This window comes from Heterocephalus glaber, unplaced genomic scaffold (assembly GCF_053883595.1).
Source record: "Heterocephalus glaber isolate CG9 unplaced genomic scaffold, H.glaber_assembly_v1.0 deba00001447, whole genome shotgun sequence".
In the NCBI taxonomy this organism is placed as follows: Eukaryota; Metazoa; Chordata; class Mammalia; order Rodentia; family Bathyergidae; genus Heterocephalus; species Heterocephalus glaber.
The window spans coordinates 12,615,298-12,643,044 of NW_028258299.1; the positions used below are offsets into that span (position 1 = coordinate 12,615,298).

Consider the following 27,747-nt stretch of genomic DNA (forward strand, 5'->3'; position numbering starts at 1 on the left):
TCCTTTCACCTGTATTCTGTGGTTGCTGGGCAGTGTGAATTCTTGTGCTGGGGCTGGCCTGGTTGGTTTACTCTGTCATGGTGATCCCTCCTTCTTGTTGGTTCAGAAACCTGGGCTTCATCTAATCCATGTGCTTAAAGTCCCAGTAATGGGATTGCCAAGGAATGGATGTGTTCCTTAACTTGGAAACAAGAATCTCAAAGGGATGTTTGCTGAGGTGAGTGGCCCCTTAGGAAAAGCTTCTTTATTTAGAAGGAGAGAACCAAATGGAGGGACAGTTTATGTCTTCCACTGGGTATTGTTATGTGGCCCTGGGTGTATTTGTATGCAGTATAGAATCACTGCAGCCATGTCAGTGGTAACTTGAATACAAAGCTGGCACATGGAAGGTGACTGAGTCCAGAGATCTTAGGGACAGTGGCACTGGACCCATAGAAATGAATCAAATCTGAAAGTGCTGACCATCTGGACTTGTGGTTATGGGAGACAATAACATGGATTTCCTTACTCATTTAGCCAGTTTGATTTGGGTTTTCTGCTCATCCAAACCAGAAAAATTTCACCGTAGTATTGGGAAGTAGGGGTGGCAAGTTGAAGAGTGTATCGGGCCCATTCATGCCCCACTTCTTATTTTCTTGATGTCACCTGTTTCTTGAGTCCGGAGTTGCTGCTTCTGCTCCACTGCTGCCACTGACTAGCTCTGTTTAACCCACAGTTAAACTTCCAGAGACAATGACAGCATGCCTGAAATCATGAATGCCTCCCAGTGCTTCTGGACTCAGATGAAGACCAAGCTGCAGGCGTGAGATCTGGCTTCGTAAACACCTGCTAGAGAGGCTGGGGACCACAGCCCTGGGGTGTCGAGGAGTAAAGCTCTGGAAGGTCAGTGTTGAACAGTGGCATTCAGGAGATGTGAGGAATCTGGCAAATGCCGTTCTTCTCCCTTCCTTCCTCCGGTAGCCTGGGGGAGCACCATCCCCCCAACAGCCTGGTCTGAAGCCCTCACAAAGCTGTGCCTCCCACCCTCTCTTTCTCACTCTCCTTTCGCTTGGTTTTGCAGTCATGTGATTGTGAGTCCTAAGTAAAACAGTCACATTTAATCCTTACCTTGGGCTGTTTCCAGGAGAAGCAGTTAGGCTAGAGAGGAAAGGGCGGAAGAAGAAATAAACGATGGAAAGTTTGGACTGCTGCCTGAGTGAGGTTTTAATATTTAGAAAATCTGATCTTCTATGAAGATCAATAAGTGTAGTGCATTGTACACGTCCAGTATGATATTTAGGAACTCAGACGTGTATGTGTTTAGGCCTCAACTCTTCTCTTTCCTACTGTGAGATCTGGCATAAGTTACTTAACTTCTTTTAACCTCATTTTCCTCATTTGTAAATAATGAAGATCACACTCCTCTAATACAGTTACAGTGAAGATTAAAGAAGATAATGCATATTGAGGCAATTGTCTCAGCGTTTCTCGGCCTCAGCACTATTGATATTTGAGGCCAGATGACGTAGTGTCATCAGAGGCTGATGGGTTAGTTGTGTTTACCAACATCTGTGGCCTGCATTTATAAAAGGCATTAAGCTTCACCCACTTATGTCAACCAAAGCCACCTGTACACTTCCAAATGTCCTGCAGGGGCATAATTTCCTGTAGTCCAGAAAAATCAATTTATTCTTACCTGACAGCCAGCCCCAAATGCTGGACAGGTGAGGCTGATGTAGATCTTCCAGGTCACACTGTGAACCAGCAGACTGAACTTATATGAGTGACCTCTCCAAGAAGCACCGAAGGAGCCATCTAACTAAAATGTAAAGTGGGGAGAAATCATAAATTGTTGATAATAATTGCAATGGTCGTTTTAAGTCACTCTTAGATGGTACGTTATAGAGCAGTGGGAAACTAAAATAAATTGGGAACTAAAAGTGTGAAGTTAAAACAATCGAAATCTCAACTGTGTGACACTGGTTTTGGACTGAAGCTGGAGACATAAGAGAGAAGAGAGGCCTGAAGGCCAGGAAGGGAATTGCTATGAAAGACAAAAAGAGTGGGCAAATGTTGGCATGTAAGGGTCAGAACTGTAGTAATTTGAACAATAGAAAACGTACCTAATGAACTTGGTAAATCTGTCTAAGGAGACATTGAGGGCAAAGGATGGAAATGCCAAATGGCACGTTAAAACTGGGTATAAAAGTGTGGGAAGAGGGCCAGGGATTTAGCTCAGTGGTTCCGGCGCCTGTCGCGCAAGTGCAAGGTCCCGAGTTCGATCTCCAGTACCAAAAATAAACAAAATAAAACAAAACAAAAAAAGTGTGGGAAGAGAGATGAGCTAGCTAGGGAACTGCAACATTTGCAAGCAGAATCTGGAGAAAAAGTAAAAGGACAGGTTTTACTCAGTTGGAAAGTAAAATTGCTTTATATTTTGCCTCTAGCTGGAAAAGACTATTTAACAAGGTCAATTCGAATCAAGAATGTGGCGGTAATATCTTTTGCTAAGATCTCCTAAGATTTAAAGTGCCGAGTCTTTTTTAGACATAGAGGCTTCTATGTACCTCAGTGGTGTTGTCCAAAAGAAGTCTGAATTTTCTCAAGTAGAAAGAGGTCAGTCTCAAAAGAACTTATGGATTTAGCTTTGGGGAAAAAGATTAATGAGAAATCTATAGCATTTTACAAAGACTTTTTACAACGCCAACCATACTGATAACTTGAATTTTGGTAATTTGAACTGAAAGAGATGGAGATACTACAAATGAAGAGAGGCATGTAGGAAGCAGGAAGTACACAATTTTGGAGAAATCTCAAATACAAGCACAAGCCATTTCCTTTGGGAAAAGAAGGGTCTTTTAGAAAGGTAGATAGACTTCAGAGTTAGAGTGAAGAGCTGAGGAGAATAGTGAGTCCACCACTTGGGAAGGAACCTGTCCCCAGCCAAGGAACATTTTCTGACTCCAGGGTAGGGAGCCTGGATTTCAGCAATACTGTCATTAAGTGATATTTTTGTGTCCCTTCTTATCCTGGTAGGAATCGGATTGTATTTTGTAGATAATGTTCCCTATCTGAATGTTGTATGTAGCCCAGAAGTCTCCCTAGAGTTTCTGTCACTGAAAACCTAACCTTCTGAATTTTGGGCCAACAGAACTGTGTGAGATGATAAATGCTGAACGTTGTCTTAGGTAGCTAAATTTTAGGATAATCTATAATGCAATGGAAAACTAAAACAGTTGCAATAAGGCCCTTCCTTCCTTCCTTCCTTCTTTCCTTTTCTTCCTTTCTTTGTCTCCTCCTCCTCCTCTTCTTCTCCTACTCCTTCTTCCTCCTTTCTCTCCTCCCTTTCTCTTCTCTTTCTTTCATGGTACTGGGGATTGAAGTAGCAAAAGATAACCAAAACAAATGTTATTACAAGCATTTATGATAAAATTTATGATGGAATGTGCCTTGAACTTATTTAAAAACTTTCAGGAAATAATTGTGGCTTCTTGGAATGCTGTGCTGAGGATTCTGAAGTCACACAGAAGCTCATTTAGAAAGAGAACTGTTACTGATCAGCAGCATCTTCCAAGGTGTGGGTAGGGCGGAATAGTGGAATTTACATTCCATGTAGACAGCTAAAACAGAATTACTAGCTTTCTCATCTTAATTTTAGTAGAATCTGCCACATGCTTTGTGTATTTGGGGTTTTTTTCACCAGGATTTTTAGAATAGTTTATTTTAGAAACAGATCAAATTCAGATTCCATTTATAGACACAAGGGTGGCATATTTCATCGAAGCAAGGAAAAAGAAACCTCACTACAAGAGTAAAGCAGGAAAAAAAAAAGATGAATGGAAACAGTGGGTAGAGTAGACCATAGACTAACTGGCAAATAGTTAAAAGGGAAATACTGTATTTACGTATTTATTTTTTATTGTGTATTTGTTTCTTTGTTTGCAAACTCTTTTTTTTTTTTTTGGTACGAAGGATCAAACTCAGGACCTTGTACTTGTGAAGCAGGCAGCGGAACCATTGAGCTAAATCCCCCCCCATTACTGTATATTTGCTTCTTAATGTTCACATAGGCCCAAAGAAAAATGCACAAATCACTAGTATTTAGCTTTGCATTATGCATCTTGAAGAAAAAATTACTTAACATTGAATTTTTAAAATCCTTTACTTAGCCACAAAAATGTTTGTATTTTTTTCTCTTACAAATATAACTTTATACTTGGAATAAAGCAGATCATCATCAGGTTTATTATTTAACTTTTTCATAAAACCCTATAATGAAGAAAGGTTACTTTTTAAAAAAAAATCTTCGTTTAATAGGCTAGGGAAACCTAATCATACAGTGTCCACCAGCCAAAGACATGCAGATAAGGCCAAGGGATTTACTCCTATGCATGCAGCCTTCGAACCTGGACCCCTTCAGGCCATAAAGTGGAGGTGCGTAGATGATTGCTAAGGTCCCCCTAAATCTAACAGGCAGGGATTTGAATGAACTCAATGTACACTATGCTGTAATTCATCTAGTGGGAAACTGAAAGCCAAAAGTGTGTTAGCTTTAGCAAGTGGTTACTGAGTGGCTTGGTTGTCTAGGCAGTTTGAGTGGCAGTGGGAGATCCTGCTTCTACTCCTGTCTGGAAAGGCAAAGAAATAGAGCTTTGATCCCCATTGACTCATGCTCTGGGTAACTCAAAGTTACCTTCTGACTTGATGATAATCACCGGGGTCCAGGTCTGTTGTGGGTTCCAGCATGCTGTGTGTTCCAGTATCTTGTGGGTTCTGGTATCTTGTGGATCCAAGTGGGTTGTGACCTGAGCAATGTTCCACTTGATGTGGAATTCTTTGGAGAGGAGCAGTGTGGTTGGTTAAACTATGAGCAAGTCCTCTGGGATGCAAATTAGAAGGGCTGTGGACTCAGAGCAATCCCTTAGCCAATGGGTGGTTTAAAGAGATTCTGCTTCTGTTTAGGGGAATGGAGGACGGAGGCCAGAGAAAACCTTATCTCATGCTCTGCAAAGTGAAAAGCAGCAAATTATAGAGCCTACCTTTGCCTTCTTCTTTTGGACACCCTCAAACACACACTAAACACTTACAGATACAATTTATTTCCCAAAACTACAGGGTCCTGCAATGAAGATAGATCCTCCTATAAAGTATTTCATAGAAAGGCGGACAGGGAACACAATGGCTCTGCCATTTAGTGATTTTGAGATCCAAGGAAAATAATTTAGTCTTCCTCAGTTTCATTTACTTCATGTATGCAGTGTTATTACTATTTACCATAAAGAGTTGTTGTAAACAATAAAACACTTAACAAAATGTCTAGCATATAATGAATAAATTAAATGTAAGATGAAATTTACTTGCAAAAATTTAACAACCTTGAAACATACAGCCAGGACTATGCACCAATGGATGAAGAAATGCTGAAATATGTGGGGTGTGCTTTGCTAGATTCTTTCACACACATTCATCATGTGTAACTCACAAAATCCTCAAGGCACAAATATTTCATAAATGAAATTTCAGAGAAGGTAAATAACATGAGCAAAGCCATGATGACATACCACTTTAACATTTACTTTATATAAAAGACTATCTTAATGACCACAGCAAAAGAATATTTTATGCAAGACACAGCACTCACATGATTGGTTAATTCTACCTAAATAATAGTAGCTGTATCTATTCAATACAGATAGCATAACAGAGCTAAAGCTAAACCCCAAAACAAGAAGAAAGGAAGAAGATATTTGGAATACATGTACATGACAAAGGATTAGTGGCCAGAACACACACACATACCTGTACATACCCATTCATTTAAAACTCCAATAAATCTGTGAGGAAAGACAACTTAAAGGGGAGATGGGCAAAAATACAAACAGGAGTTTACATACACACACACACACACACAAAACCATGAGTGTCCTGTGAAGCTTTGAAAAGAGGCTCATTGGCAGTTAGGATGATATTCACTCCTCACTGGAACTCCAATGAATCCTTCTTGGCTGCCAGAATCAACAACAGTATAAAGGCAGACGCGTCAGTGTGGCTGAGGATGTGGAGAAGGACATGATCACAGCCTGTGGAACAGCGTGTGAGTGAGTGAGCTGGCTTCTGAAAGCAGTTTGCCACCACTCAGACACCACTCAGCTGTTCTGACTCAGCGATTCTTATTCTTAACCTGTTCCCTAGTCAGTTTCCTGCCCCATTATACATGGAAGCAAAGTCGACACGCTCCTTGCAGCACAAGTGAAATAAATCAGACATGTGCTTAAATATCCTGAGGCTTCTCTTATATGAGAAACCAAATTATTCATAAAGAGCAAAATAAAAGAGCAGAGGAAGTAGAAAGATAAATCTTTCCTAAAGGTGAAGGGGCTCAAGAGATGCAGAGTGGGAATGGGGAGGGAGGGAGGGATAGGGGATGAAAACAGGAATTAAGATGTGTTGTGTGCCAACTCCACATAAGGAATATAAATGTTATGTACTGCAAACACGCACAAATAAAATAAAATAAGTTGATGTTGTTAAAAAAAAAAGATAGCAATAACAACAACAAATCCAAATGTCCACTTATGGTAGATAGACAGATTAAGAAATAGTCACACTGCAATATATTCTACATCAATGAAAATGAATAAGCTACAGCTCCACCATCAACATAATAAACCCTAAAAAATGACAATGTTGAGCTAAAAGAACAAATCACAGAATACATGCTATATGATTCATGTACATAAAGACCCAAACCAGAGGTAATAGAAATACAGAGATGAAGTAACCAAACAGAAAGTGATTTACATGAAGTTTAGTTCAGATGATTTCTCTAGTGAGGAGAGATAGTATTAGAGAGGACCATATATGGGGCTTTTCAAGTTCATGTGCCCTTTTGTGTTTTGCTGCATTTGAGATAAAAAATTAAAATAAATACAACAAATATCACTCCCTGCCACTGGCTAAAACTCTCAGTGTTGATTAACAAAGTACAACTCAGAATACAATTTACAATACATGCGATTTATATAAATTAAAGGCAAGTACATACTCAAACACTACATATTTTCATGTGTATTTTACAAGTACACATGAATATTTAAGTACATAGTTTCAGCTCATTAGCAGGAGAGTCTGTGGCAAGTAGGGGAATAGGAATTAGATTGGGGGAAGAGATGGAGCAGGCAAGAAAATTACCCTGCATAAATTAATTGTTTAAAAATAATGTAGAGTTGTTCATTAATTTATACCTTTGTCCCCAAGAGGATTTGAGGAGGAGGAAAATGTAGCAGAAAGACCATTGTGCATCTCAGATCCATATTCTACATCTTTGAGCCATTTAATTTCCTAGATTCCATGGAGGCCATCAGAAATGCTCTATATAAAGGAATCCAAATAATTTTTATCGGGAGCAATTCATTTTCGGAAGGCTAAGCTGGGTCTTAAGAAATGGCAGACCCTGGAATCAGAGAGAGAAGCTGAAGATAAAACGTGTGCTGGGCATGACTAGGGCATTTCCACGCTTCATTCCAGTCCCACCAACTCCTCCTGTTTGTCCTCAGCTTGTCAGGACCTAAGGGCAGGAGAGAGCAGGTGCCCTGTTTCCCAGGCTAGTGTTACACAATTGATCATGCAGGAAGGAGTCGCTTGCCAAGCTGGATGGGATGCAAATCTTTTGGCTGCCCTGCGTGAGCCAGAACTGATATCTCACTCCAAGTCTTCCCCTGTATCCCAAGGCCATCTTAGGACTACTCTGAGGCTTAGGGAAGAGCAGAAATGGAGTAGGATGGTCCAGATTGCAGGGTACCCCTCTGACCCAAATGCCTGCTATACCTGAGGTTTGAGAGAAAGGATGGCTGAAGGAGTAGGGATTCCTGGAGGAGGAGTGAAGTCAGCAACATCAAAAGCATGGAGTCCAGGGCTGGGGATTGAGCTCAGTGGTTCTGCCACCTGTCTCTAAAGCACAAGGTCCGGAGCTTGATCCCTGGTACCAAAAAAAAAAAAAAAAAGCAGGGGGTCCACTTTAATAGGGAAAGGAGACATCTCATTATTTCCAAGATGCAAAGTAACAGATATAAGATCAGTGTAGATAAATAGCTCAATAGACTGATAGATCAACAGAAAGGAAGGTAGAGATATGAAGACAACTTTATAGCTAGAGAAGGGAATAAGATCGTGCAGGACTGCTTTAATCCCCTTGAAAAAGCATACTGTTCCTAGATACCAAGTTTTGTCACACACACACACACACAAACACACACAAATACCTAAGTTGCAGACCTTGACTCTCAAAAGTTTGTATTCTACTTTTAAAAAGTTAATTTATACATGCATATTGGGCAACCTATGTGTGTCTGATGATAAGTGATGATGTTGAACACACACTTGGCGCTCCATTTGCCCTGTCTCACTTCTAACTTCAACTCAGCTCAGATCACCCCTCTGTGGAGTCCTTGTCTCTCAGTTTCTTGAGGCAGGGCCTTCAAAATTGTGCAAACTCCTTAGCTTGATGTCCAGCATACCATGGGGTAGCGTCATACCTATGTGCCTTCGCTTTTCTGACCTCATTGCTAAAAGCCAGTAGCTATAATTCTTTGCCTTCTGTGTTTCTCCAACACATGGACCCCACTAACTCCATATATTGGGAATGCTGGGAGGCCAGGGAATTAACATCTACCCACAAACCTGGAGGCAGGCTTCAAAGCTGAGAGGATGACTGATTGAAGTGGTGGATACAGCCCCTCCAGCCCCTGGGCTCCCCAGGGATAGCTCTGAGGCATGTTTCTAGACTGCTGATTCAGCTTCCTAGGAAGTTTAAGCCGAAGTTACCTAGCGGAGTGACTTATTGCTAACATACCCTTGATTAGCTTCCTTCCTTCCCAGGACCAAATCCCTGCTCTCCTAGGGGAACATCTTAGCCACTTTCCCATCCCTGGGCCACAATCCCCAACACTCATGACTTAGAGGAGAAGAGGTTTATTTTGGCTCACAATTTCAGTCCATGGTCCTGTGGCTCCAAGGCAGAAACAGGATGGTAAAGGGGCAGAGCAGACCCAAAGGTGCTTAACCCATGGCATCCAGGAAGCAGAGCAAGAAAGGAGGAACCCGGTACAAGAATGCAACCTTTCAAGCCACGCTGCCAGGAACCTAGCTCTCGCCAGGCCCCACCTCCTAAGAGCGGATCAGCTATGAACTCATTAGTGGGCACTCACTGATGAATATAGCACTCTCTCACCGCCCAATCAACTCCCAGACACTGGAGGCTTTGTGGGGGAACACTTTAGATCTAACTCATAACAGAGCGCTTCCTTACATCACCTCTGAAATGACTTTCCCTTGAATCCCTGTTTTAGAACCTGCTTCTCTAGGCCATCCTAAGGAAAGGAAAACAGTGTCCTGGGCACAGCCTTGTGTGGGAACTAGGAGTGAGGGAAAGGGCTGTGGGGCCAGAGAAGCCTGTGGATAACTGCTTCAGTCTTCATCTGACCGGTGGGTAATTGCGGAAGACAGGACATGCATTTTTCAGGACACTATTTTTCAGCTTGTCATGGCAACCTTGCCAATGTGCCTTCTACTGATTGTCCTTTCTTTGCTTCACTCATCACACTCCTCATTTCTGCTTCCAGGGATTGCTGTCAAATAAACCGCCAGCCTCTGGGTCTCTGATTCAGGCTTTTGTTTTCTTGGTAACCCAAACTGAGAACCAAAGCTGATGTGTAGTTGCCCCAGCCTGAGTCTGCAAGTTCTCAGGTGCCTACGCATGGTGCGTCTTCAAAGCTGCTGGTCCTGCTATTGTAGTGTCATGCTTTTTTCCTGCAACCCATGTGACCTCCTAACATACTCTCCCTCCTGTGAGAAGGACAAAGCCCTTGCGATACTGATTGCTGGAAATGAGGTCCTACAAGCTCAGGGACCTGGGGATGGGGTATGTTGTTGCCTGTAGGCTCAGAGCAAACTCTGGCCAACAGGGGAGAGGCACAGTGCAGCATTGGTCTTCAGGGCTGTGCTGTTCCTGTTGCTGGCTTCCCTCTCTGAGGAGCAGGAGTCAGTGGGAGGTAAAGATGAGCTCAGCCTTCTGTCTGCTGAGGTTCAGAGAGTCGGTGGTTAGCAAGGAGAAAATGCAAGCCAGCCAGCAGAGCCTCTTGGGATGCCAGACAGTTGGCCAAGAGGGTCCAGATGAGCCTGTGCAGCACGTTGGAATTGGTGTGGTCACTTTTAACATGGACTGAGATCTTTGACAAACTGGGTCTCCCGTGAGAGAGCACCCTGCCGAGTCTGTCCTTTGCCCTTGCCTGGTGTTGGCACATGGAGCAAAGCAGGCCATACTGCTAATGGCAGTTCTCTGGCTTCTGCTTCAAAGGCTGCTTGGGAATTGCAGGCTGTTCCATCCTGCTTTTTCTCATCTCCTGGTCCTGCTCAGACAATCTGCCTGCTCAGTGAGGCATGCGATTGGGAAGGTTTGCTTTGCCTGAGCGCCTTCAAGGAATCACTGGGGTTTTCCCTGAACACGTGCTCATTGTTAGGGGCTTCTTCCCGTCGGCCTTCCTAGATGGCTGGATCTTGTCCATGCGCTGGGAGATATTCCAGAACAACCCACTGGGGAGAAGAAAAGGCTGCACCCTCAGCAGGGAAGTGCTGTGATGTGGTGGGCAGGGCCTGTGCCATAGCATGGGAAGGCCCGTGTGATCCAGGAGAGAGCCTCTGATCTCTGTAGTCAGGCCCCACCTGCAGCTCTCAGATAGGTCCCGAAGGGCTTTCCTGTGATGGCACAGGCACACTTTATTAGGCATCCATTCCAGAATGTTCCTCCGGCTCACTTTGATTTTTCAGTCTCTACCTTCATTAAGTACATTCCTTGCTTAGGTCTCAAATGTCTCATGTCAGGATGAAGTCAACCGCTTTTTGATCTGTGTCCTTGCCTTCCATCTGCCTCTAGCATTCTCTTCACTTTTTTTTTTTGGTACCGGGGATCGAACTGCGGTCCTTGCAGGCAGCGAAACCACTGAGCTAAATCCCCAGCCCTCTCCTCACTTTTGCCAGGACAATATTTCTAAGTCAGAAATCTGATTATGGCTTCCCAGGAAAGAACGAGGCCTTTCCATACCTGAGCTCAAGCTCTTCTTTCAGCTGTAGCTCCTCTGCCTTTCTTCAGGGATCCAGTTTGGTTTCTGCTTCTCACGGGTCCCTGAGTGCATGGTGCCCCCTCTTGCCCTTCAGTATCTCTGTGGGATCTGGACCTGCTATGCTTCTGCCCCATTTCGTTGTTTCTGAAGCAGGGTGGAAGTACTCATTTATAAGTGACAAAGGGTACCAAGGACTTAGCCTATGCTTTGCTTTGTGAAAGGTTGTCAGCTTCTTATTAGAATTGTCACAATAATTATTATCTTCCTTTGGACAAATTCCTTTGACTGTGAAACCCAGCCCCACAGTGGGCTTCTCGGTAAGACAGAGGAGTTGACTCTTGTTGAAAGCTGTGCTCAAAGTGCTCCTTAGCTTACATTTTCATTGTCTATGTTTGTCTTGTCCCCCTAGACTTGAACTTAAGGTGGAGAAATGTGCTTTCTTTATCTCTTCACCTCTTGTACCCAGCATAAAGCCTGCCCTGGGGTAGGTACTCAGTGAAGGTTAAATGAATGAACAAATGAGTGTTTTCACTCTCTCACTTTTGGATACAAAGCACTTTCATTAAAAAGCCAGAGGAAGGAAACGGTCAGATGTGGGCTTGTTTAGTCTGCTCTGCCTGATTAACCAGGCACACCCACACACTCGGTCTTCCACTACTCAGCTGTGCTTTGGCAAATGTCAGAAGGTTATGTGGCATCCTGCGGCCCTTATCTAGGCGGGTGTGATGTACTAGGGAAGCCTCCACGCCCCTTATCCAAATAGACTGGGCTTGGCCACCTCTCCCCCTTGGGAGGACTTGAAAAACAAATTCAGCATTTGTCCCAGGGAGGCCTGCAGGGGTAAATAAAATAACTGCAGCTCATTAAAGGGCCCTGATAAGACTTCCCTGTACATAATATCACACTGCCAGGATAGCAGGGTAAGGGATGTGCAGAAAGTACCCAGGTCTCTTGAAATAAGGGCTTCCTTTGAGCTTAGCTGAGGTGTTCACATATAAAAAGAGGTGGCCTGAAGCAGTGAGGATTTTAGAGCTGTAGAGATCAGTTTAAACACTAATTGGCTGGGTGGAATTCAGCCTTTCTGAGCTTCATTGTGCATTTCTTTGGCAAAAGAGAGAATGAGAATTTCTATCTTATATGTTGATGGAATGGTAAAATGAGCCAGGTAAGAACAGTTTTCTACTTCTGAAATATCCTCAGTGTCTTATGTTTTCTAAGTAAGCCATAAATGACAACGCCCATTCAAAACAACTCTGACGGGGTAGGTAGAGTAATGATCATTAAGGCTGGACTTTTTTCTTTGCCCCTCTTGATCTATGCTCACCTTTTTCACCTGCTCTGTGCTGCAGAAACTGAGCTCTAACCCCACAATGGGCTCCTGTGTCTCCTGTTCCCCACTTGCTTGGGTAACGTTGATGGGAAGCAACAACAGATAGAGAAGCAGGTCCAGTTATTGATTTCTTTGGCTTCCACACTATTGGACTGTGGGCTGGCTGGCACCTCTTCTGAAGGTCTTATCTCCTTCCGGGTGGCCTGCTCCCCAGATCCCAGGTGTAGCTCCTTCCAGGTCCAGTTCCCAACCCTTTAAGGCCAGCGATGACCATGGCTCCTTACAGTTGCTAAAGGGGCTCTGCCCAAATGCTTCAGCACATCATGTTGACTTTCCTGCCCATACTTTTGTCATAGTTCATTTATTAATGCGTGTTTACCCATCACACTTGTGTGCGTTATCAGTCTCCCAGCAGATCCTTGAGTGTTAAAATCCCTGGGTGATGATCTGAGAAATCAAGGCATGGATGAGGGAATATCTAGGTCATGCTCACATGATCAGGATGTGGCACAGTTTCTTTTCAAATCTAGGTCACCTGATACCTGCTTCCATGTTAGTTTTAAGACTCAGTTAGGTTGCAGTTGAGGCCCCAGTTTGTCTAAGATGTAAATGACAGTTCCAATCTGAGCTAGCCAGTTGGCCATAGACAAACATAATTCTGTATTTCATTTCTGTTCCTTAAAAAGAAGTTGGGGTAGGAGGATACCACTTGTTCAGTTCCTCTCAGGTAGCTCTTCTAAATACAAGATCTTATTTGTCTCAATTATACAGGTGATTGTCTGAAACTTGGAGAATGTTTATTGGTGTAAGCAGTCCAGATAATTTTTATGTAATATGAATTTTACTAATAGATAAAAGTTATCAAATATCTAATATGTTAGTGACTGCACTCTGCCAATTACAATAGTAATGATAATGATCCTATGACAATCTAACAGTGACAATGATAAAAAATAACATTTATTGACTACTGCATTATCTACATAACAAAATACTATGGACTGAATTGCTTAGACAACAAAATTTTTTTTCTTACAATATTGGAGACTATAATTCCAAGGTCAAGGTGCCACCAGGGTTTATTTCTATGCAGACCTCTTCTTTCAGGTTATGAATATCTTCCTTGCTATAGTGGTACACTCTCAAGAAAGGAAAGGAGGGACAGGGAAACTCATGTGTCTCTTCTTCTAAGGATACTAGTCCTCTCAGATTAAGGTCCCATCCTTACGGCCTCCTTTACTTTTGGTTATGTCCTTGTAGACCCTACCTCCAAATGAGGGTACATTGAAGTTAGCACTCCAACATATCAGTTTGGAGGGCAGCACAAGCACTCAGTCCATAGCAAGTATTATCTGTGTATTTGGGTTTGTCCTAAGACATTTATATTCATATTTCATTTAGTTCTCACAAGTATATGAGTTTGAAATCATTTCAATTCTAGAAATGAAGAAATGTATTAAAGTTAATATGCCTAAGCTTACATAGCTGGTAAGTTTTAGAGCAGGCATTTCAACTCACATGGTCTACTAAAAATATTGTCTAATCATTGCATCAACTCATATGACATGTATATCATTACAAATTTAGAGATCTAGGAGAGTTATAGGTTAAAAATTCAAGCTTTGCTTGCAGTTATATAGCTGTTAGATGGAAGTGGTACAGGTGGTTTTTGAACTTAGGTTGCTGACTTCAAAGCCAACTCCTGCATGTCACCACATTTATTTGTTTTTACAATGGACTCTCAGGTTCATTTTTCCATTTGCATTTTGGAGCAATCCTTCATTAGATTATGTCCACTTCACAGACGAGAAAACTTAGTTTAAGAAAGCTAGTAGCTTGCTAATAATTGTTAGAAAAATGCTTGCTTACAGTTTGTAATAGCTACAGCTTGGAAACAGCCCAAATGCCATCAATTGGAGACTGGATAAAGAAGATGTGATATTTTTTATAAAATGGAGTACTACTCAGCCATAAAGAATGAGAAACTAGAGAGATTTATAGCTAAATGGATGCACATTGAGGCTATACTCTTAAGTGAAATAAATAGGACACACGTGTAAATACAGAATAGTTTCTCTGGTGTGAGAAACTAAAAGTGTAAATAAGGATCAAAATGTATAGTTGATAATGTGAAATAGGAAGAAAAGGTTTACAGAGGTAGGGGAAGTGGGAGGGGTAGGAGAAAGGAAAGAAGGGAAAAGAAAAAATATGAGAAAGGAAAAAATGGAAACAAAGTCTTTGTAAATAGGTGAAGGGAGAGCAGGGGAATGGGGAAAAAATAAGAACTAAGAACCAAGATACATGATGTAAAGGTACAAGATCCCAATAATAAATGTAACTGTATTGTATACCTAAAATGTACCAATAAACAATGAAAAAAAAAGAAAAATGCTTCCTCACATCCAATTTTTAAAAAATATATTATTTCCCCTCTTGAAAAGGTATTGTACTTAATAATCATTCAGTTATTCATAGTTTCATCCAGACAGCCTTGAAAGCAATCTGTTGTTTCTTCAACATTAATCAAACATTTTTATGTCACGAGCAACAAGCTTTGGGGCCATATAGTAAATATTTCAGAACTGTATTCCATACACTCTTGGTTGTGTACTCCACTCTGCCATTGTAGTACAAAGCAACCATAGGTAATATGTAAATGAAAGAAGTGATGCTGTTCTAGTGCAAAAAGAGAAGTCCATGGATTGAGTTCACTACCTTATGTACTACTTGCCAAAATGGTGCTAGGTCCCGGGGAAAAGATGATTTCAAGAAGCTCACACAGAATCTTGTGGGAAAGAAGCCAACAAACAAGATGAGATTGTCCTAGTGCTCTGATAGAAGTCTCTAGAGTTCAGGGGAAGTTCAGAAGAGAGAACAGGCAGTTCTTCGGGTGGGAGGAGGTGGAGAGGTACAGGTTTCATGTAGAGGCACTCATGAGAATCTAGAATATGAGGTGGATGTCTAGGGAGATAGAAGATCAAAGGGTCAGGCTTATCCTTTGAACTACGGAAAGACATCTTAGCGGATGGATGTGAAACACGTAGGCCATGGTTTATTTGCCGATTTGCTCATTTATTAGCTTTGTGGGATTGGATACAATTTTTTCTAAAATGTTTTTTCTCCTGAAAAATGTCAATATCAGTATTTCCTCACTAGGGTTGTTCCTTCCTAGACTCAAATGAAGTCATGAATGTAAAGAGTTTAGCATAATTTCTGCAGCGCAGCTAGTGCTTAATAAATGATAGGAATGCATAATTGTGTTTTGGAAAGATGAATCCAACATGATAAATGCATTAGAAGAATCTAGTACAGAAGGAAAGAAAGAAATAATGGCAGCAGCCCATAGGAGGGACAGTGAAAACCTGAACTTAGGCAGAGGCAGAGAAGATGGAGAAAAGAAATGCGGACAGGACTTGAGGGCTAATGCCATGTCAAAGTGCGGGACAGAGAGGGGCCAAAATACCTCCATTGTTATCACAAGTCTAGTGATGCCACTCTCCAGGTTAAGGAGCCCAGGAGGAAAGTGAGATATGGAGTGGAGGTATTGAACCCCATTTGGACACACTGATTAGGTGGAACTGTCCAGTACTTGGGTGACTGTCTGCATTAGGTGTGGATTTCATAATTGGGAATCATTATCAGTGAAAGAATCATGAGTGGGGCCAGGGATTTAGCTCAGTGGTTTCACCGCCTGCTGCACAAGCTCAAGGACCCGAGTTTGATCTCTAGTACAAAAATAAAATAAAATCATGAGTCACCACCATGAAATGCCTGAATCAGATGAAATCATCAAGGAAATAGTAATTTCTTTAAAAAAAAAAAATCAAAGACAAATTAGCCCTGGGAAATTCAGAATTCCATGGAGAGGCAAGGAAGAAATATCACACTGGGTCAGGTGGACCCAGCAAGCACTCACGTCTCAGAGCCAGTAAAAGAAGGAGTTATAAGGAGATGAATTCAGAACATCAGTGAGACACAGCAGCAAAGTGTTCACTGAGTGAGCAAATGGTTGATAGATTTAATCAGAATAGATCCAATAAAGTAGTAGAGACCACTAGATGTTCATGGATTAGAGATGAGTGGTAATTTGAGAAGTGAAGGCAATGATCATAGATCATTCATGGGAAAAGTTGGGAAAGACAGCACCATGAATACTAATGCTAGTGAGAGACATAGGGTTACTTTTATTTCTTTTTCTTTATCTGTTAAAGATGAAATATCCAAGGAAGATATTAGAGGAGTCATGTCAGTGTTGACTGAGGGAACAGTTGGAGGGATATGCTTTGAATAGGACAAGGGCATCTACAGAATCTCAGCAGGGAAGAATGGATGTAGATATAGATGTTAATGCTTGTGCTTTTTGCAAGGACCATTTTCATGTGCTTATCTGATAACCTTAGTCTTCTTTCTAAGGAGTCAACTAGTTTAACATCTGCTAAGAGAAGAGGGAGCAGCAACTAAGGTGGTGCCTTGAGCAGACTAAGATTTAAAATATTTGGAATATTTGCTCTGGCAACGAGCCCAATTAAACTTGGAGATCATAAATTCATAGTGGCACCAATCCATCCAATTGTATGATTTCTTTCAACAGTAGTCAGCAAGCAAGAGAAGATGACAGTTATACTGACATAAGGCTGAGGGTTTCTGGGAGAATATCGTGGAAGGACAAGAGACTGGGATGGAGAGGACATTGACAACAAAATGACTGAAGTAATGGACAAAGTAGTTCCAGTGGATACAGAAGGAAGTGAAGGCAGGAGGAGACTGATAGTGAAAAATAAATAAATAGAGGATCAAAGAACTAGAGGGTCTTGATAAGATAAACTAATTATGTGTGGTAGATGTAAGAAAAGAAAACTAGGCTGGTAAGAAGTTGGAGTCAGAGATTTGTATGTTTAAATTAAAAATGTGTGGGGTGGGACTTTTCCTGTTAATGATAAATTCCAAGATGTAGCCATCAATGTACTATTAAATGGTGATCCAGAAGATAGGAAGGAAATTTGAAGTAATGATAATAATACATGGCTTTTATCTGGGTGATAGATTGCAGATTACAAAGCATTTTCAAAACCATTATCTCACTCGACCTTAACCTATGATGTGGGTAGTGCAGGAATGACCTCAATTATTATCTTAATTTACACATGTAACAATGGAATATGAAGACAGTAAGTATCTTAGCGGGCTGGTGAAGTGATGGAAATTACATCAGGGATGAAATCAGTAGCCTCTGGACCAAAGGTGAAACAAATCCAGTTATTTCTACTAATACAGAGTTAAGTAACAAACATTTTACATGGGATTAGTTTAGCAAAAAAACCAAAACCAAAACCAGACAAAAGAACACAGCAACAACTCTTTCTAAAAAAAAGATGGTGATCTCCGGGTCATGAAGCAAAACATTCTTTACCTGCTTAGCCACACCTGGTGATTTCACAATGAATAGGTGATCATGTTCCTTGACTCTGATCAGCAGCAGGGGTGCCGGAGGTCCTGCTTTTCGTTACTACTGTGGGCTGGAGCGCCCCCGCCCCGCCAGAGCTCCTGGGCATTTGGCCTGGGTGAAGATGGATGGAGATCAGATCTAGCAGCTGTGGGTAGACGAGGGTCCAGACGTGGAGCAAGGTAATTTATCCAAATGGCATAACAGAGACAGGATCTGGGGGAGATGGCAGCCTTCCAAATAGGATAAGGGGAAAAGATGGCCTTCCAAATCCAGCTCAGATTTCTCCTTTGCCTCCCTTGCTTCTCACTGGCCCATTCTAGTCCCAACCTGGGTGTCAGATTGCTCCTTAACCCCTGGTTTTGTGCTGGTTCCTAAACCAGATCCCACATTTTGCCCTATAAAAGTTATTAACTCCTTCCCCTCTCTCCCTTTTCTAGCTCTGTTTATTAGGAAACACTACTTTAGTCACCATTGTGATATTTGGAAGGACTGCACTGGATTCTTCTCTATTTCTGATCCGATTTTGCTCTGTGAGCTTGTCTGTGTCACTTTCTCTCTCTCAAACTCATTGTTTCATTGATAGAATTAGTTTTTGAGGTGCCCATAATTAACAAATAGGTCTCCTTCTGAGCACTGATCAGAACCATGAGTAGTATTTCTTGGATCTCTGTTGAGAAGAATTCCTGGGTAGATTGAGGTTCAGGAGAACTGGCACCGCCCCCTTTCCTGTAGAACAATGGTTCTCGAACTGTGCTATGTACATTATTTACCAAGAGAGCTTGTTGAAAACCAAAGTTTCTGACGCAATAGCTCTGGGTCATGTGGCTTGAGAATGTGCATTCACATCAAGTCCCCAAGTGAGGCAGATGTTGTTGGCCCAGGGACCATACTGAGAAACACTGCTCCGACCTCAGTATTATTTACTTGGAACAATGCCATCCCCACCACTAACCAGTTGACACAAATACATAGATGTAAGGCTCAAAACTTCTTTAAGGGAGGTTAGAATTTCATTAAATAGAATGTGTTCATCTGTTCTTTTTTTTATTTTGTAAAGAGTGGTCAATTGATCAGCACAAAATTGTACATTTTTATAGTCCACGTTTAACTAGTGTGGTGAGATAGAAAGGATATGGACTTTGGAATCAGGAGCAAAGTTCAATATTGGATCTACAACGTATTAACTATTTGACCTTGGACCGGTTTTTAAACTCCTCGGATTCACTTTTAACAGCAAATTCACTACCTTTTCTTCTTTACTACGTGCCTAACTTATAGTAGACAATCAAAAATACCCTCTGTGTGACTATGCAATAATTTGCAAGAAACAAATCTCCAGATCTTCTAAAGAAATAATTTTCACTTTTGTTTTATGCTGTGTAGGAATTAACTGATAAATTCTCAATGAGATTTTGAAAATGTCATCTTTAAGTACATAAGGGGACTGAACTCTGTACCACAACTCAGCTGTGAAGGGAACACACAGCCTCCTTTATTTTCTATAGTGACTCTGTTCTTGAGCACAAACCTTATCCTTCTGTTAGTGGTGAGGTGTGGGAGAACCTTACCTTAAGGGTGGAAGTTACTTTTGCTGTGGCTTTTTTAGTGATTTAGTCTTTTTCTCATGAATGCTCAGTCTTTGGAGGTCCTTTTCCCCTTTTCACCTCTCAGATGGTGCTCTATGTAAAGAAATGCCATGTGATCCCATGGTGGCCCAGCAAAGACCTGCCTGCTGGCCCTTGAAGTTTACTTGTTTGGCTGATCATCTCTTTGGAATACTGATCAATGTGTCCCTTGTGTGGCTCTTTTGAGGAACCCTTTGTCTTGGCCATGGTCCTCTGCTTGTTAGATCCAGGAGCACTGTGGCCTATTTGTCCTTGTCTTGGGATCCTACAGCTCTCTTGGCCCTCTTAGGACCTCTATGTCTCCTCACCTGTGTAAGGGAAAATGCTAGATTCCTGTTAGAGGTATAGGAAGGGCACTTATTAATAACTAATGTACAGAGCCCTTAGTAATATCTAGTGTGAGCAATTCAATATGGCTTATTAGGAAGAACTTATGAGTCAGTTCTAGAACTATGTTTGAATCTTTCATCACCTCTGATCACCAGTGGAGCTTTGAAATCTTTGCTCCACTCCCTGAACTTCTACTTCTTCATCTCTACCAAGAGGATTATATGGCAGTATTGAAGAACTGATGTGCTGATCAAAAGAAATATTATTTGTAAAAATTCTGGATAAAAAGCCAAACTTCCTTCCATTCTTTGGCAAATATTTTTTGAGAAGAGAAGTTACTATGTGTACTATGGTTTGGGGAAAGGATAAAGGATACTGACAGCCCTCACCAAGCTTATCAACTTGTGGGAGTGTCTGCCTGGCAAATTGATTCTGGAAGAGGAGCATTGTGATTGTGGGATTTCCAGCCCAGACTCGATAGCCTGATTCCGCACCCATCCGAGTCCCTGAGGCCTTGTAGGTAATGAAAATAATACCAGGATCTTCATCACAAGTGTGGGCATGTGTTCATAAGGGCTAAATGAAAAGTAAGTAAAGACATTTTGTCGCCAATAAGGAGGGAATCACCCACGAGTTATACTTGGAAAATTTCCATAAAAATGTTTGTTTTTCCTTTCATGGAATTGCAGTCATCTTAGAGTTGGGAAAAAAAGAAAACAATGATTTTATTCAAAATTCAAAGAAAATAAAGTGAACTTTAACTCGGCTTTTAAAGGATGAATATTTAAAACTTGTTTGTTCTAACTTTGAAAGACAATGCTCTTTAAAGAAGTGGAGGCCTAGCAGGGGCATCTGGAGTTGGGTGGAGTCCCTAGAGTCTCTTAAAGTGGGAACTTAATATGAGGAGTAGGGAATATAGAGTGATCAACATGGCAATATAACAGATGCCTCATTTCATGCAGAGACTAAAAAAAAATCTTTCCCATACATTCCAAATGCCATATTTTTAATTGCCAAGAAACTCTATCCTGTTTTATGGGAATCACGTAATTAATATGTAGTGGCAGTATATTTGCCGAGTAGCCATGGCATTTAACCTTTGAATCCACATAGGGTATTGTCACTGTGGAACCAGGAACAAGAGTGAAGGAACTGCTGAGTACATCTAAACACTCAGAGATGGGTTTTTCCAAGGTAGAGGAAGTGGCTACTTAGGAATGAGATCCATCATTGAATGTTTATGTATTATGGTCATAGGGTTGTGGACATTTCCAGCTGGGAAGGTCCTTAGGGATTGGCAAGTCCAACTCCTTCTTGCACAGATGGGCAAAAAAAGAAGAAGCTACCCAGCTTGTAAGGAAAGCCTGCCATGCACAGCCACTGGACTGTGTTGTCCCTTTGTTCCTGACACAGTGCTGAGGGACAGGGATTGCTGATACCCCCCTTCTCCAAGTGAGAAATTTAGACTAAAAGGAGAAAGCCAGTTGGTCAAAGTGACACCAGTTTTTATTGAGTCAAGAATCTGGGAGAACTAGAAAAGGCTGTTGGGTTTGGTGAATTATGATCATGTCAAAAGGTACTTTTGAAGTTACTAACAGTGGTGAACCTAGCATCTTTGACATCTAAAACAGATCATTTAATGTTCTCTTCCCTAAAATGACAAAATTATTATCACTAATGCAAGAACTGGAGAAATGAATGTCACCTTAAGAGTACATTGGGCTCAACTGCATAATTAGAAGTTTTCTGAATTCCCTTGCTTATAGAATGTAGTGCCTATTAAAGGATAAATAAGGAAAAATGTACTAATATCAACCTTGCAAATATATCACAAAACTATTAACAGTAATGACAAGAACAGTTACGTCAAAGAAAGTTTTAGTTTTTAATTTTGGAGGAGGGTATTTTATCATTCACATTTATTAGAATGGTCAGCAAATGTAAATAACAAAAAGCAATCGAATTTTAGTTGGTTTTATTCTTGTTTTTTACAGACAGTGGCCCCTGATTCTGCACCTAGGGCAGATCATTCCCAGGCCCCCAACCTTGGTTCTTACAGTTTATAAGGTTCTTCTACTCCCATTATCATGCTTATTTCTCCATGCATCCTCTTGGTGACGAATTATGATCATGCCTACTTTATAGTTAAGTAAACTAAGGTTCAGAAAAATTTTAAGTCACTTTTCTGAACTCCTGAAAATGACTGAAGGTGATAAATCAACAGTACCTGCCCCCCAACCTAAACATGGCTGCGCAGTAGGAGGGGAGCAGCAGGTGAGCCAGCCAAGCTTCATCCGAGTTCATAGCCACTCATCATCTCTGGCTTCACCACCTGAGCCCTGCCTCCTGTCAGATCAGCAGGGCCTTAGATTCTCATAGGACCCTGGACCCTACTGCGCACGGCACCTGTGAGGGATCTAGGTTGTGAGCTCCTTGTGAGACTCTAATCCGGAAACCTCCCCCCACCTCCATCCATGGAAAAACTGTACCATGAAATTGGTCCCTGGTTCCAAAAAGGCAGGGACTGCAGGCACAGCATGATATTAATTAGTACGGCATGCAAATTCATATTGAGGGCTTATCATGTGCCAGAAGCAGTGCTAGCCAAAGGGTTTAAATACATTAGCTCAATTTAATCTTAAACACAACAAGATAGGTGTATTACTCTCATATTGTTGATGAGGAAGCCAAGTTCAAATCATACAGAGTGCAAATAATTTGTCTGTGGTCACAGGGCTAATGATCAGATGGACTATTGCGATGAGCTTAACACCCTCAACCAATCCGCCCTCAGCATTCTCAACTACTTGGCACACCATTTCAACTCCTATCTATCAGCAAACCTTGTGCTTCTTCCCATTCTGAAGCCATAAATGGATTCATTGCTTCAAAATGAAAACTGTCCAGGTAAACTTCCTGGTGAGTTGTTGACTTGCTTCGTTTTGTTTGTTCCCCAGGTTTACTTTTACTTAGCATCCATGAATGTGGAGGCTAACAAAGGCTGAAAGGAGAGACTGAGGCTGATAAAAATTTTCCCTTTCAGAAAAGAAAAATGAAATAATTGATTAACTAGCACTAATTCAAGATATATACTGTATCAGGCATCATGCCAAGACCCTTGGGCGAAGGAGGGTTTCAAAAAATGAGATAACTGTTTTCAAATACCATCCAGTTAGCCACTGGCACAACTTTCCATTATAGCTCAAGATAAAATAGGTGGGGAACATAGAAAAAAAAAACAGTGAAAACTCCCAATGCTGAAATGTCAGGATGTCACTTAACTTGCGGTAAAAAAAAAAAAAAAGGAAAAAAATCAACTAACAGCCTAGGAATTTGTCTCTTCTGTTTTTTCAGACCACAGCTCCAAGAATTGTGGCCGTGGAGAAGCAAAAGGCTCATTGTGGATGGTTTCATATTGCATCCTCCAGGATCTGCTAGAGATAGAGGGAGCATGGGTAGCAGTGCACCCTGAGAGCTGAAATTTCCCTAATATTCTCTATGTCTACTGTACCAGAATTAGAAAGATCAGGGGTGTAGGAAGAGGTCTTGTTTCAACTTTCTTTATACTACACCTGGCCTGGAAACCATGGATTATCACCTTTCTCTTTTGCAATAGTGGTAACAAGGTAACTAGAAGCCACAAAGTCAGCTACTTCCTTAGGAGCCAATACCAACAGAAATTCAGCTTGGACTTTAGAAGTACATTGACACGTGTCCATATTTTGAATCTGCTGCTTACTTTTCTATCGTTTAGTTTTTATGATATGAGAATAATGATATTTATAATATTTCTCACGTGTAATACCGAAGTATAATAATAGCACCAACCTTAGTGGGATCAGAAATATTAAATGTGAAACTGACAATTATAATATGCTCCCATAATCTTCTTTCTAGAATACTTACAGCCATTTGTGCTTCAGAATGCAGATATTTTCGGCATTTGTAACATTGTATTGTCAAATATCCCCACCAGTGTTTAGGGAACACCCTATAATGAAGTAATATTTTTCTAAAGTAAAATGTTTGAACTGTTGCTCTCAGAGGGATCTATAAAGACAAAGATTATCTCCTGTAAATTTGGGGTGATTTTTGCTGCCAAATGAGTTTTCCGCAGACTTGCAAGCAAAACAACAACAAAACAAAACAATCCCTTTCAAAGTTTTTCAAAGCTTCCCAATTGCAGCTAAGGATTGTGGATCAAAGATAACAAAATTGACAAGAAAAACAGCAGCCACAGCCCAGCAGGTCACTTTTCCTGAGCCCTCCCTCCTTCTGCACCAACAGTGCTTAGCAGGGATCTCAACAGATTCATTTCTCCCAGCCCCAGGGACCATGTGCACTCCCTGTCCACTTATGGCCACTAAGCCAGGACAATGGGTTTCCACTGTCTTGGATGAAGTGAGACATGCCCTTCTGCGTGCAGCCGGCACCATTTCTGTCAAACAGTTCTCCCCAGTAGGTTTCCTATCTGTTAACAGTTAACCATACTACAAACTCTCCTCACTGCCCTGTACCCATATTGCCACAGGGCTGGGGAAAGCCCTTGTCCCCAAGCCTGCTCTCTGTGCCTCTGAACCCTTCTGAATCCCTCCCTTATGTCTATATAATTGTCCTCCAGGCTTAGCAGTCCTCTACTCCCAGCCTGTGCTCAAGTGCTCAGCGAGCACTTCCCTTCTCTGAGACCTGGCTTTCCCCACTGGATTTTATCCCCCAGGCATTCCTCTTAAGCAGGCTTTTTATTCTCTTCCATGAACCTCAGGACTGAGTTGAGTGCATTTCTTGAGTTTGTTTAATAAAACTGTTGTTTAATCAAACACTCTTGTATTGTTTAACCAAAAACAAAAGTCAACAACAAAAAGAGCAGGCTGCAGCATAGCAGATGGCATTTGTTGTTTGAGTTGGGTTTCTTGTCCCTTATTTATAAAGCCCTGAGAAACAGGCCTTTTGTGCCTGTTCTCTTGCCTCTACTTCCCTGGGTGACACCTCCATCCTCTGCTGTACACAAGTCCTCCAACATCTCCACCTGCTGGCCCTGTTGGAACTGGGCATTGCCTGCCAGTCCTCAGCCTCAGACTCACACCACCCTCTGCAGGGAACAGGAGAGCACTCAAGGGAGCCTTCTTTTCTCCTAAGCACTTATAAACATCTCCTTGTCTCTCAGTGGCTCTATACTGGCTCTACACCTTCACTTCTCACTGATCACTGGGGTCCAGAGACGGAGTATGTTGATTGACCGGAGCTAATTAGGGCCCAAAACAAAATATGTTCAAGAGAATATGTTATTCCCCTCATGAAATTTATTTCCTATTTATCTCTTTATATTATTCACTTTGGGAAGTGTGCTGTTCCCTAAACATGTTAAAGGAAAACATTAATCAAGGGAAAATTGGAGGGTAATGTTATGGTTTAGATATGAAGTGTCCCTCAAGAGTCTCATGCTCAGAGGCAGGGCTTTTAGAAGGTGTTATGGCTTATATATAGATGTCCTCCAAAGCCTCATACACTCATAGGTGAAGCTTTTGGTAGTAAATGGATCCAGGGTGTGTAATACTGGATCATGGGTGTGTGACTGGACTGACTGGATTAGTCCAGTTTAGAATAGTTCTGGGTAAGGATGATGGATCCTCTGAAGAGGGAAGACCCACCCTAGGTGTAGGGTGGTACCAACCAATAGGCTTGTGAAATAGCCCATGAAATAAAAAGGGAAAGAAGAAAGTCTCACTGCTTCCTGCCTACCCTGCCACGGACTGTTTCACCTCTGCCATGCGCCTCTGCCATGCTGCCATGAAGTGGAGCCAGACAACTACGGAATGACACCTCTACAGACTGTGAGCTGAAATAAAGCTTTCCTCCTTTAACTTCTGGGTGTTGAGTATTTTGTCCCAGCAATGAGAAAGTAACTAAGACAGAGGTGATTAGATTATTAGAGCTCTGACTTCATCAATCGGTGATATCATAATTTGGTGGCATTTCTGGGAGGTAATGGAAATTTAAAACATGAGGGCTAGTTGAAGGGAGTGGATCATGGGAGCATGACCTTAGGGACCATTATTTCTGGCTCTTTCCATCATTCTCTGCTTCACAGCTACCATGAATTGAGCAGTTCTGTTCCACCGAATGTTCTCTGCCATGATGTTCTGCCTCACCACAAGCCCAAAAGCAATGGAGCCAAGTGACCACAGACTGAAACTTCTGACACAGTGAGCCAAAACAAGCCTGCTATCCTTTGAGTTGTTTGTGTCAGGTATTTTGTCACAATAATGAAAAGCTGACTGATACAGTTATCTTCCATCTCCTAACAAAGGCCCATCCTTCTGCTTCTCTTTTGTACTTCATTCTCCCCATGTTTCTTCATCACCTGCCTGCCACACTCCCAGGATCAATCCAGAACAGAACTCCCAAAACTCTCAACTTTCCCCCTGAATTTCCCTGAAACCATACACTGCTCACCATCTCTGCTGCTACCTGCCTAGTTCAACTTGTCTCATGTACACTCCACCCTTCTTCAATCCCATCACCACACTGTAGCTAGTATTATCTTCAAACATGTAGAAGTCTACTGATACCCTCCATATTTGATATCTCCCCAGTGAAATTCTATTGCTTCTACAATAAAGGCAAAGACTCCACAGAGGCTGTAAGTCCTGCCTGGTCTAGAATCTCCCTGTGCATGAGCCTGATTTCACATTGCTCCTGTGTCTCCTTCTTTTTCACTTCATTGATTCTCTCTCCACATGCCAGCAAGGGTTATTCCTCAGAGAGCTTTCCACACATCCTTGGTCTTGAGGTTTGTCTGCTATAGACACTCCAAAGCAGTGGGCTTTTCTTTCACAGTCTCAAATAGACTGCAATTATTCAGTTGTTAACATGATCATTTGATCAATCTGTCTTTCCACTAATCTCTGTGCTCCACTAGACCAAATCAATATCTATCTCATATTGGCTTCCTTTCTCATTATTGCATTTCCAGCAATTAGCAGGCAGCTTCACTCTATTGAGTGGACGAGTGAATGCAAGCGATAAATATCCATGAAGTGCTTAACATAGTCCTTAACAAATAGTAAGTACACCAAGGAGGTGGGTATTATGGCCATACTATCATTTGTTATTGTCTCTCATATTAGAAAAAATTTCATATTACATTCTTTATCCACACCCTACAGTTCAGTGGAATTTATCACAAAACAACTGGTGATACACAACTCTGCATTTGCTAATCCCAGATCAACTGTGGCATGTTAGGTACTTTGAAATAGGCAAATCACTAAGGTGGGAAATTGTTTCCTTCTTACATAGAATCAAGGAGAATAAGAACTAAATGACATAATGCTGCTTCAGATAAGCATTCGAGTCTTAATTCACTGTCAGGAATATTTCATATGTTTTTGCAGTTAAAAATCACATTATATAATATGTCTGTTTTTAAAAATTGAAAAATATTGAGAAACCAGACTGTTAGTCAGTCTCTAACCCCTTTCTAAATAATCACATGTCCAGGTCCTTTCTATGAAATATCTCTGTGAAAATTATGTTTAAAAATCTGTGAAATATAGTATAAATTCAATTGGGTTGGAAACAAAGAAGATTCTAAACAAATAATCAAAATATATTCTTTAACTTTGGTGGATGTATTTTGTATCCTTTGTGCTTTCTTTTTATTCTTTTTTAAAATTCTAAGTTTCCTAAAATTATTCTGTAGTAATATAATAAGAAAATGTAGACATAAAAATTTTAAGCTCTGTAATTATATTTTGTGTGTAATATCTGATCACAATTATGCAAAAGACATGCAGCAGAAATAGCCTGGAAAAAATAAATACAATGGAGGTTATACATGAGTATTAGGTCTATGACATTTTCTCTAATTTTAAAAATTCAATCATTTTAACAACAATAAATAACCTAGATTTTAAAGGA

At 41.3% G+C, this 27,747-nt stretch overlaps 1 long non-coding RNA gene across 1 annotated transcript; it reads left to right on the forward strand.

Annotated features, from left to right (window-relative positions):
• The first annotated feature begins 67 nt into the window (after positions 1–67).
• Positions 68–27,747, forward strand: LOC147827407 (uncharacterized). The gene is made up of 4 exons (XR_015452552.1): positions 68–217; positions 716–882; positions 22,562–22,746; positions 23,182–27,747. It is a non-coding gene; the product is annotated as an uncharacterized LOC147827407 (long non-coding RNA).